This window comes from Phalangium opilio, unplaced genomic scaffold (assembly GCF_054372755.1).
Source record: "Phalangium opilio isolate 3A_F unplaced genomic scaffold, DU_Popi_V2 ptg000329l_1, whole genome shotgun sequence".
Classification (NCBI taxonomy): domain Eukaryota; kingdom Metazoa; phylum Arthropoda; class Arachnida; order Opiliones; family Phalangiidae; genus Phalangium; species Phalangium opilio.
Window position 1 is genome coordinate 9827390 of NW_028324226.1, and position 11370 is coordinate 9838759.

Sequence of the window (11370 nt, forward strand, 5' to 3'; positions counted from 1 at the left end):
CCAAGCCCTTTAAGTAGGGCTAATTTTCGTTCTAATATTTATACAAAAAAACTATAGAAGGGAAATTTTTTAAAATTTCCAAAACATAGCAAACGTTGTTTTGCACATCACTTTAAAATTTCAAGAGGTTTGCACCAGTAGTTTCAAAATTAGGGCAAAATAACTGTGTTCCTCCCATAGCCGGTATGTTAAAAGCTGGCTCCTTGGATTTTACATAGGAAAAACATTGTGTGAAGCCAAAGCGTGATCGATTGGGCTGTGGTTGTAGCAAGGAAGGCAACTTAGGCAAGAATGAGAAAATGTCAAGGCTAGGAGACTATATCCATGGAGTAGAAATTTATAATGACTAGAATTTTTAAACTGGTCCCTCCTGAATTTTCATAAAAATTCTCAATTAATAAACTGGTCCCAAGGACCAGTAACCCCCCGGATTTTGAATAAAAAAACTGGTCCGAGCAATTAATAAACTGGTTTTTGACCTGTGGACCTGTGCTATTTCCAAGACTGGCTCGAACCACCAACCTATTGGTTAACAGCTGAACGCCCTAACCATTGAGCAACGGAAGCTCAGAAATTAAATGGTTGTCAGGTATTGTGGAAAAGTTATGACTTTTCACGCTACATCTGAGGCCGAACAACACCTCTCCCGGGTGGGCTCGAACCACCAACCTTTCGGTTAACAGCCGAACGCGCTAACCATTGGGCCACGGAAGCTCAGAAATTAAATGGTTGTCAGGTATTGTGGAAAAGCTATGACTTTTTACGCTACATATGAGACCCCACAACACCTCTCCCGGGTGGGGTCGAACCACCAACCTTTCGGTTAACAGCCGAACGCGCTAACCATCGCGCCACCGAAGCCCAAAAATTAAATGTTCATCAGGTATATTGGAAAAACTCTGACTTTTTACGTTACATCTGAGACCTCACAACACCGCTCCCGGGTGGGCTCGAACCACCAACCTTTTGAATCACAGCTGAGCGCGCTAACCATTGCGCCACGGAAGCCCAAAAATTATATGGTCGTCAGGTATTATGGAAAACCTTTGACTTTTTACGTCACACCTGAGACCTCACAACACCGCTCCCGGATGGACTCGAACCACCAACCTTTCGGTTAACAGCCGAACGCGCTAACCATTGAGCCACGGAAGCCCAAAAATTAAATGGTCGTCAGGTATTGTGGAAAAACTTTGGCTTTATACGTTACATTTGAGATCCCACAACACCGCTCCTGGGTGGGCTCGAACCACCAACCTATTGGTTAACAGCCGAACGCGCTAACCATTGAGCCACGGAAGCTCAGAAATTAGATGGTTGTCACGTATTGTGGAAAAGTTTTGACTTTTTACGCTACATCTGAGACCCCACAATACCTCTCCCGGGTGGGCTCGAACCTTCAACCTTTCGATTAACAGCTGAACGCGCTAATCATTGCGCCACGGAAGCCCAAAAATTAAATGTTCGTCAGGTATTGTGGAAAAACTCTGACATTTTACGTTACATCTGAGACGTCACAACACCGCTCCCGGATGGGCTCGAACCACCAACCTATTGGTTAACAGCCGAACGCGCTAACCATTGAGCCACGGAAGCTCAGAAATTAAATGGTTTTCACGTATTGTGGAAAAGTTTTGACTTTTTACGCTACATGTGAGACCCCACAACAACTCTCCCTGGTGGGCTCGAACCTTCAACCTTTCGATTAACAGCTGAACGCGCTAATCATTGCGCCACGGAAGCCCAAAAATTAAATGTTCGTCAGGTATTGTGGAAAAACTCTGACATTTTACGTTACATCTGAGACCTCACAACACCGCTCCCGGATGGGCTCGAACCACCAACCTATTGGTTAACAGCCGAACGCGCTAACCATTGCGCCACGGAAGCCCAAAAATTAAATGGTCGTCAGGTGTTGTGGAAAAAACCTTGACTTTTTACGTCACATCTGAGACGTCACAACACCGCTCCCGGATGGGCTCGAACCACCAACCTATTGGTTAACAGCCGAACGCGCTAACCATTGAGCCACGGAAGCTCAGAAATTAAATGGTTGTCACGTATTGTGGAAAAGTTTTGACTTTTTACGCTACATCTGAGACCCCACAACACCTCTCCCGGGTGGGCTCGAACCTTCAACCTTTCGATTAACAGCTGAACGCGCTAATCATTGCGCCACGGAAGCCCAAAAATTAAATGTTCGTCAGGTATTGTGGAAAAACTCTGACATTTTACGTTACATCTGAGACCTCACAACACCGCTCCCGGATGGGCTCGAACCACCAACCTATTGGTTAACAGCCGAACGCGCTAACCATTGAGCCACGGAAGCCCAAAAGTTAAATGCTCGTCAGGTATTGTGTAAAAACCTTGACTTTTTACGTCACATCTGAGACCTCACAACACCGCTCCCGGATGGGCTCGAACCACCAACCTATTGGTTAACAGCCGAACGCGCTAACCATTGAGCCACGGAAGCTCAGAAATTAAATGGTTGTCACGTATTGTGGAAAAGTTTTGACTTTTTACGCTACATCTGAGACCCCACAACACCACTCCCGGGTGGGCTCGAACCTTCAACCTTTCGATTAACAGCTGAACGCGCTAATCATTGCGCCACGGAAGCTCAAAAATTAAATGTTCGTCAGGTATTGTGGAAAAACTCTGACATTTTACGTTACATCTGAGACCTCACAACACCGCTCCCGGATGGGCTCGAACCACCAACCTATTGGTTAACAGCCTAACGCGCTAACCATAGCGCCACTGAAGCCCAAAAATTAAATGGTCGTCAGGTGTTGTGGAAAAAACCTTGACTTTTTACGTCACATCTGAGACGTCACAACACCGCTCCCGGATGGGCTCGAACCACCAACCTATTGGTTAACAGCCGAACGCGCTAACCATTGAGCCACGGAAGCCCAAAAGTTAAATGCTCGTCAGGTATTGTGTAAAAACCTTGACTTTTTACGTCACATCTGAGACCTCACAACACCGCTCCCGGATGGGCTCGAACCACCAACCTATTGGTTAACAGCCGAACGCGGTAACCATTGAGCGACGGAAGCTCAGAAATTAAATGGTTGTCACGTATTGTGGAAAAGTTTTGACTTTTTACGCTACATCTGAGACCCCACAACACCTCTCGATGGTGGGCTTGAACCACCAACCTTTCGATTAACAGCTGAACGCGCTAACCATTGCGCCACGGAAGCCCAAAAATTCAATGTTCGTCAGGTATTGTGGAAAAACTCTGACATTTTATGTTACATTTGAGACGTCACAACACCGCTCCCGGGAGGGCTCAAACCACCAGTCTTTTGAATAGCAGCCGAACGCGCTAACCATTGAGCCACGGAAGCCCAAAAGTTAAATGCTCGTCAGGTATTGTGGAAAAACCTTGACTTTTTACGTCACATCTGAGACGTCACAACACCGCTCCCGGATGGGCTCGAACCACCAACCTATTGGTTAACAGCCGAACGCGCTAACCATTGAGCCACTGAAGCTCAGAAATTAAATGGTTGTCACGTATTGTGGAAAAGTTTTGACTTTTTACGCTACATCTGAGACCCCACAATACCTCTCCCGGGTGGGCTCGAACCTTCAACCTTTCGATTAACAGCTGAACGCGCTAATCATTGCGCCACGGAAGCCCAAAAATTAAATGGTCGTCAGGTGTTGTGGCAAAACTTTTGCTTTCTACGTTACATTTGAGATCCCACACCACCGCTTCCGGGTGGGCTCGAACCACCAAAATATTGGTTAACAGCCGAACGCGCTAACCAATGAGCCACGGAAGCTCAGAAATTAAATGGTTGTCACGTATTGTGGATAAGTTTTGACTTTTTACACTACATCTGAGACCCCACAACACCTCTTCCGGGTGGGCTCGAACCACCAGCCTTTCGATTAACAGTTGAACGCGCTAATAATTGCGCCACGGAAGCCCGATAATTAAATGTTCGTCAGGTATTGTGGAAAAACTCTGACATTTTACGTTCCATCTGAGACGTCACAACACCGCTCCCGGATGGGCTCGAACCACCAACCTTTCGGTTAACAGTTGAACGCGCTGACCATTGCGCCACGGAAGCCCAACAATTAAATGGTCGTCAGGTATTGTGGAAAAACCTTGACTTTTTACGTCACATCTGAGACCTCACAACACCGCTCCCGGATGGGCTCGAACCACCAACCTATTGGTTAACAGCCGAACGCGCTAACCATTGAGCCACGGAAGCTCAGAAATTAAATGGTTGTCAGGTATTGTGGATAAGTAATGACTTATTACGTTACATCTGAGACCCTACAACACCTCTCCCGGTTGGGCTCGAACCACCAACCTTTCGGTTAACAGCCGAACGCGCTAACCGTTGCGCCAAGGAAGCCCAAAAATTAAATGTTCGTCAGGTATTGTGGAAAAACCTTGACTTTTTACGTCACATCTGAGACCTCACAACACCGGTCCCGGATGAGCTCGAGCCACCAACCTATTGGTTACCAGCCGAACGCGCTAACCATTGAGCCACGGAAGCTCAGAAATTAAATGGTTGTCACGTATTGTGGAAAAGTTTTGACTTTTACGCTACATCTGAGACCCCACAACACCTCTCCCGGGTGGGCTCGAACCTTCAACCTTTCGATTAACAGCTGAACGCGCTAATCATTGCGCCACGGAAGCCCAAAAATTAAATGTTCTTCAGGTATTGTGGAAAAACTCTGACATTTTACGTTACATCTGAGACCTCACAACACCGCTCCCGGATGGGCTCGAACCACCAACCTATTGGTTAACAGCCTAACGCGCTAACCATTGCGCCACTGAAGCCCAAAAATTAAATGGTCGTCAGGTGTTGTGGAAAAAACCTTGACTTTTTACGTCACATCTGAGACGTCACAACACCGCTCCCGGATGGGCTCGAACCACCAACCTATTGGTTAACAGCCGAACGCGCTAACCATTGAGCCACGGAAGCCCAAAAGTTAAATGCTCGTCAGGTATTGTGTAAAAACCTTGACTTTTTACGTCACATCTGAGACCTCACAACACCGCTCCCGGATGGGCTCGAACCACCAACCTATTGGTTAACAGCCGAACGCGGTAACCATTGAGCGACGGAAGCTCAGAAATTAAATGGTTGTCACGTATTGTGGAAAAGTTTTGACTTTTTACGCTACATCTGAGACCCCACAACACCTCTCGATGGTGGGCTTGAACCACCAACCTTTCGATTAACAGCTGAACGCGCTAACCATTGCGCCACGGAAGCCCAAAAATTCAATGTTCGTCAGGTATTGTGGAAAAACTCTGACATTTTATGTTACATTTGAGACGTCACAACACCGCTCCCGGGAGGGCTCAAACCACCAGTCTTTTGAATAGCAGCCGAACGCGCTAACCATTGAGCCACGGAAGCCCAAAAGTTAAATGCTCGTCAGGTATTGTGGAAAAACCTTGACTTTTTACGTCACATCTGAGACGTCACAACACCGCTCCCGGATGGGCTCGAACCACCAACCTATTGGTTAACAGCCGAACGCGCTAACCATTGAGCCACTGAAGCTCAGAAATTAAATGGTTGTCACGTATTGTGGAAAAGTTTTGACTTTTTACGCTACATCTGAGACCCCACAATACCTCTCCCGGGTGGGCTCGAACCTTCAACCTTTCGATTAACAGCTGAACGCGCTAATCATTGCGCCACGGAAGCCCAAAAATTAAATGGTCGTCAGGTGTTGTGGCAAAACTCTGACATTTTACGTTCCATCTGAGACGTCACAATACCGCTCCCGGATGGGCTCGAACCACCAACCTTTCGGTTAACAGTTGAACGCGCTGACCATTGCGCCACGGAAGCCCAACAATTAAATGGTCGTCAGGTATTGTGGAAAAACCTTGACTTTTTACGTCACATCTGAGACCTCACAACACCGCTCCCGGATGGGCTCGAACCACCAACCTATTGGTTAACAGCCGAACGCGCTAACCATTGAGCCACGGAAGCTCAGAAATTAAATGGTTGTCAGGTATTGTGGATAAGTAATGACTTATTACGTTACATCTGAGACCCTACAACACCTCTCCCGGTTGGGCTCGAACCACCAACCTTTCGGTTAACAGCCGAACGCGCTAACCGTTGCGCCAAGGAAGCCCAAAAATTAAATGTTCGTCAGGTATTGTGGAAAAACCTTGACTTTTTACGTCACATCTGAGACCTCACAACACCGCTCCCGGATGAGCTCGAGCCACCAACCTATTGGTTACCAGCCGAACGCGCTAACCATTGAGCCACGGAAGCTCAGAAATTAAATGGTTGTCACGTATTGTGGAAAAGTTTTGACTTTTACGCTACATCTGAGACCCCACAACACCTCTCCCGGGTGGGCTCGAACCTTCAACCTTTCGATTAACAGCTGAACGCGCTAATCATTGCGCCACGGAAGCCCAAAAATTAAATGTTCTTCAGGTATTGTGGAAAAACTCTGACATTTTACGTTACATCTGAGACGTCACAACACCGCTCCCGGATGGGCTCGAACCACCAACCTATTGGTTAACAGCCGAACGCGCTAACCATTGAGCCACGGAAGCTCAGAAATTATATGGTTGTCACGTATTGTGGAAAAGTTTTGACTTTTTACGCTACATCTGAGACCCCACAATACCTCTCCTGGGTGGGCTCGAACCTTCAACCTTTCGATTAACAGCTGAACGCGCTAATCATTGCGCCACGGAAGCCCAAAAATTAAATGGTCGTCAGGTGTTGTGGCAAAACTTTTGCTTTCTACGTTACATTTGAGATCCCACACCACCGCTTCCGGGTGGGCTCGAACCACCAAAATATTGGTTAACAGCCGAACGCGCTAACCAATGAGCCACGGAAGCTCAGAAATGAAATGGTTGTCACGTATTGTGGATAAGTTTTGACTTTTTACACTACATCTGAGACCCCACAACACCTCTTCCGGGTGGGCTCGAACCACCAGCCTTTCGATTAACAGTTGAACGCGCTAATAATTGCGCCACGGAAGCCCGAAAATTAAATGTTCGTCAGGTATTGTGGAAAAACTCTGACATTTTACGTTACATCTGAGACGTCACAACACCGCTCCCGGATGGGCTCGAACCACCAACCTTTCGGTTAACAGCTGAACGCGCTGACCATTGCGCCACGGAAGCCCAAAAATTAAATGGTCGTCAGGTATTGTGGAAAAACCTTGACTTTTTACGTCACATCTGAGACCTCACAACACCGCTCCCGGATGGGCTCGAACCACCAACCTATTGGTTAACAGCCGAACGCGCTAACGATTGAGCCACGGAAGCTAAGAAATTAAATGGTTGTCAGGTATTGTGGATAAGTAATGACTTATTACGTTACATCTGAGACCCTACAACACCTCTCCCGGTTGGGCTCGAACCACCAACCTTTCGGTTAACAACCGAACGCGCTAACCGTTGCGCCAAGGAAGCCCAAAAATTAAATGTTCGTCAGGTATTGTGGAAAAACCTTGACTTTTTACGTCACATCTGAGACCTCACAACACCGCTCCCGGATGAGCTCGAGCCACCAACCTATTGGTTAACAGCCGAACGCGCTAACCATTGAGCCACGGAAGCTCAGAAATTAAATGGTTGTCACGTATTGTGGAAAAGTTTTGACTTTTTACGCTACATCTGAGACCCCACAACACCTCTCCCGGGTGGGCTCGAACCTTCAACCTTTCGATTAACAGCTGAACGCGCTAATCATTGCGCCACGGAAGCCCAAAAATTAAATGTTCGTCAGGTATTGTGGAAAAACTCTGACATTTTACGTTACATCTGAGACGTCACAACACCGCTCCCGGATGGGCTCGAACCACCAACCTATTGGTTAACAGCCGAACGCGCTAACCATTGAGCCACGGAAGCTCAGAAATTAAATGGTTGTCACGTATTGTGGAAAAGTTTTGACTTTTACGCTACATCTGAGACCCCACAACACCTCTCCCGGGTGGGCTCGAACCTTCAACCTTTCGATTAACAGCTGAACGCGCTAATCATTGCGCCACGGAAGCCCAAAAATTAAATGTTCGTCAGGTATTGTGGAAAAACTCTGACATTTTACGTTACATCTGAGACGTCACAACACCGCTCCCGGATGGGCTCGAACCACCAACCTATTGGTTAACAGCCGAACGCGCTAACCATTGAGCCACGGAAGCTCAGAAATTATATGGTTGTCACGTATTGTGGAAAAGTTTTGACTTTTTACGCTACATCTGAGACCCCACAATACCTCTCCTGGGTGGGCTCGAACCTTCAACCTTTCGATTAACAGCTGAACGCGCTAATCATTGCGCCACGGAAGCCCAAAAATTAAATGGTCGTCAGGTGTTGTGGCAAAACTTTTGCTTTCTACGTTACATTTGAGATCCCACACCACCGCTTCCGGGTGGGCTCGAACCACCAAAATATTGGTTAACAGCCGAACGCGCTAACCAATGAGCCACGGAAGCTCAGAAATGAAATGGTTGTCACGTATTGTGGATAAGTTTTGACTTTTTACACTACATCTGAGACCCCACAACACCTCTTCCGGGTGGGCTCGAACCACCAGCCTTTCGATTAACAGTTGAACGCGCTAATAATTGCGCCACGGAAGCCCGAAAATTAAATGTTCGTCAGGTATTGTGGAAAAACTCTGACATTTTACGTTACATCTGAGACGTCACAACACCGCTCCCGGATGGGCTCGAACCACCAACCTTTCGGTTAACAGCTGAACGCGCTGACCATTGCGCCACGGAAGCCCAAAAATTAAATGGTCGTCAGGTATTGTGGAAAAACCTTGACTTTTTACGTCACATCTGAGACCTCACAACACCGCTCCCGGATGGGCTCGAACCACCAACCTATTGGTTAACAGCCGAACGCGCTAACCATTGAGCCACGGAAGCTAAGATATTAAATGGTTGTCACGTATTGTGGATAAGTAATGACTTATTACGCTACATCTGAGACCCCACAACACCTCTCCCGGGTGGGCTCGAACCTTCAACCTTTCGATTAACAGCTGAACGCGCTAATCATTGCGCCACGGAAGCCCAAAAATTAAATGTTCGTCAGGTATCGTGGAAAAACTCTGACATTTTACGTTACATGTGAGACGTCACAACACCGCTCCCGGATGGGCTCGAACCACCAACCTATTGGTTAACAGCCGAACGCGCTAACCATTGAGCCACGGAAGCTCAGAAATTATATGGTTGTCACGTATTGTGGAAAAGTTTTGACTTTTTACGCTACATCTGAGACCCCACAACAACTCTCCCGGGAGGGCTCGAACCTTCAATCTTTCGATTAACAGCTGAACGCGCTAACCATTGCGCCACGGAAGCCCAAAAATTAAATGGTCGTCAGGTATTGTGGAAAAACTCTGACATTTTACGTTACATCTGAGACCTCGCAACACCGCTCTCGGATGGGCTCGAACCACCAACCTATTGGTTAACAGCCTAACGCGCTAACCATTGCGCCACGGAAGCCCTAAAATTAAATGTTCGTCAGGTGTTGTGGAAAAAACCTTGACTTTTTACGTCACATCTGAGACGTCACAACACCGCTCCCGGATGGGCTCGAACCACCAACCTATTGGTTAAGAGCTGAACACGCTAATCATTGCGCCACGGAAGCCCAAAAATTAAATGTTCGTCAGGTATTGTGGAAAAACTCTGACATTTTACGTTACATCTGAGACGTCACAACACCGCTCCCGGATGGGCTCGAACCACCAACCTATTGGTTAACAGCCGAACGCGCTAACCATTGAGCCACGGAAGCTCAGAAATTATATGGTTGTCACGTATTGTGGAAAAGTTTTGACTTTTTACGCTACATCTGAGACCCCACAACAACTCTCCCGGGAGGGCTCGAACCTTCAACCTTTCGATTAACAGCTGAACGCGCTAATCATTGCGCCACGGAAGCCAAAAAATTAAATGTTCGTCAGGTATTGTGGAAAAACCTTGACTTTTTACGTCACATCTGAGACCTCACAACACCGCTCCCGGATGGGCTCGAACCACCAACCTATTGGTTAACAGCCTAACGCGCTAACCATTGCGCCACGGAAGCCCAAAAATTAAATGTTCGTCAGGTGTTGTGGAAAAAACCTTGACTTTTTACGTCACATCTGAGACGTCACAACACCGCTCCCGGATGGGCTCGAACCACCAACCTATTGGTTAACAGCCGAACGCGCTAACCATTGAGCCACGGAAGCCCAAAAGTTAAATGCTCGTCAGGTATTGTGTAAAAACCTTGACTTTTTACGTCACATCTGAGACCTCACAACACCGCTCCCGGATGGGCTCGAACCACCAACCTATTGGTTAACAGCCGAACGCGCTAACCATTGAGCCACGTAAGCTCAGAAATTAAATGGTTCTCACGTATTGTGGAAAAGTTTTGACTTTTTACGCTACATCTGAGACCCCACAACACCTCTCGATGGTGGGCTTGAACCACCAACCTTTCGATTAACAGCTGAACGCGCTAACCATTGCGCCACGGAAGCCCAAAAATTCAATGTTCGTCAGGTATTGTGGAAAAACTCTGACATTTTATGTTACATCTGAGACGTCACAACACCGCTCCCGGGAGGGCTCAAACCACCAGTCTTTTGAATAGCAGCCGAACGCGCTAACCATTGAGCCACGGAAGCCCAAAAGTTAAATGCTCGTCAGGTATTGTGTAAAAACCTTGACTTTTTACGTCACATCTGAGACCTCACAACACCGCTCCCGGATGGGCTCGAACCACCAACCTATTGGTTAACAGCCGAACGCGCTAACCATTGAGCCACTGAAGCTCAGAAATTAAATGGTTGTCACGTATTGTGGAAAAGTTTTGACTTTTTACGCTACATCTGAGACCTCACAACACCGCTCCCGGATGGGCTCGAACCACCAACCTATTGGTTAACAGCCGAACGCGCTAACCATTGAGCCACGGAAGCTCAGAAATTAAATGGTTGTCACGTATTGTGGAAAAGTTTTGACTTTTTACGCTACATCTGAGACCCCACAACACCTCTCCCGGGTGTGCTCGAACCTTCAACCTTTCGATTAACAGCTGAACGCGCTAATCATTGCGCCACGGAAGCCCAAAAGTTAAATGCTCGTCAGGTATTGTGTAAAAACCTTGACATTTTACGTCACATCTGAGACCTCACAACACCGCTCCCGGATGGGCTCGAACCACCAACCTATTGTTTAACAGCCGAACGCGCTAACCATAGAGCCACGGAAGCTCAGAAATTAAATGGTTGTCACGTATTGTGGATAAGTTATGACTTATTACGTTACATCTGAAACCCTACA

At 47.2% G+C, this 11370-nt stretch overlaps 1 non-coding gene across 1 annotated transcript; it reads right to left on the reverse strand.

Moving 5' to 3' along the window:
- Positions 1 to 935: 935 nt before the first annotated feature.
- Positions 936 to 1008, reverse strand: TRNAH-GUG (transfer RNA histidin (anticodon GUG)). The gene has a single exon. It is a non-coding gene; the product is annotated as a tRNA-His (tRNA).
- Between the last annotated feature and the right edge of the window lie 10362 nt (positions 1009 to 11370).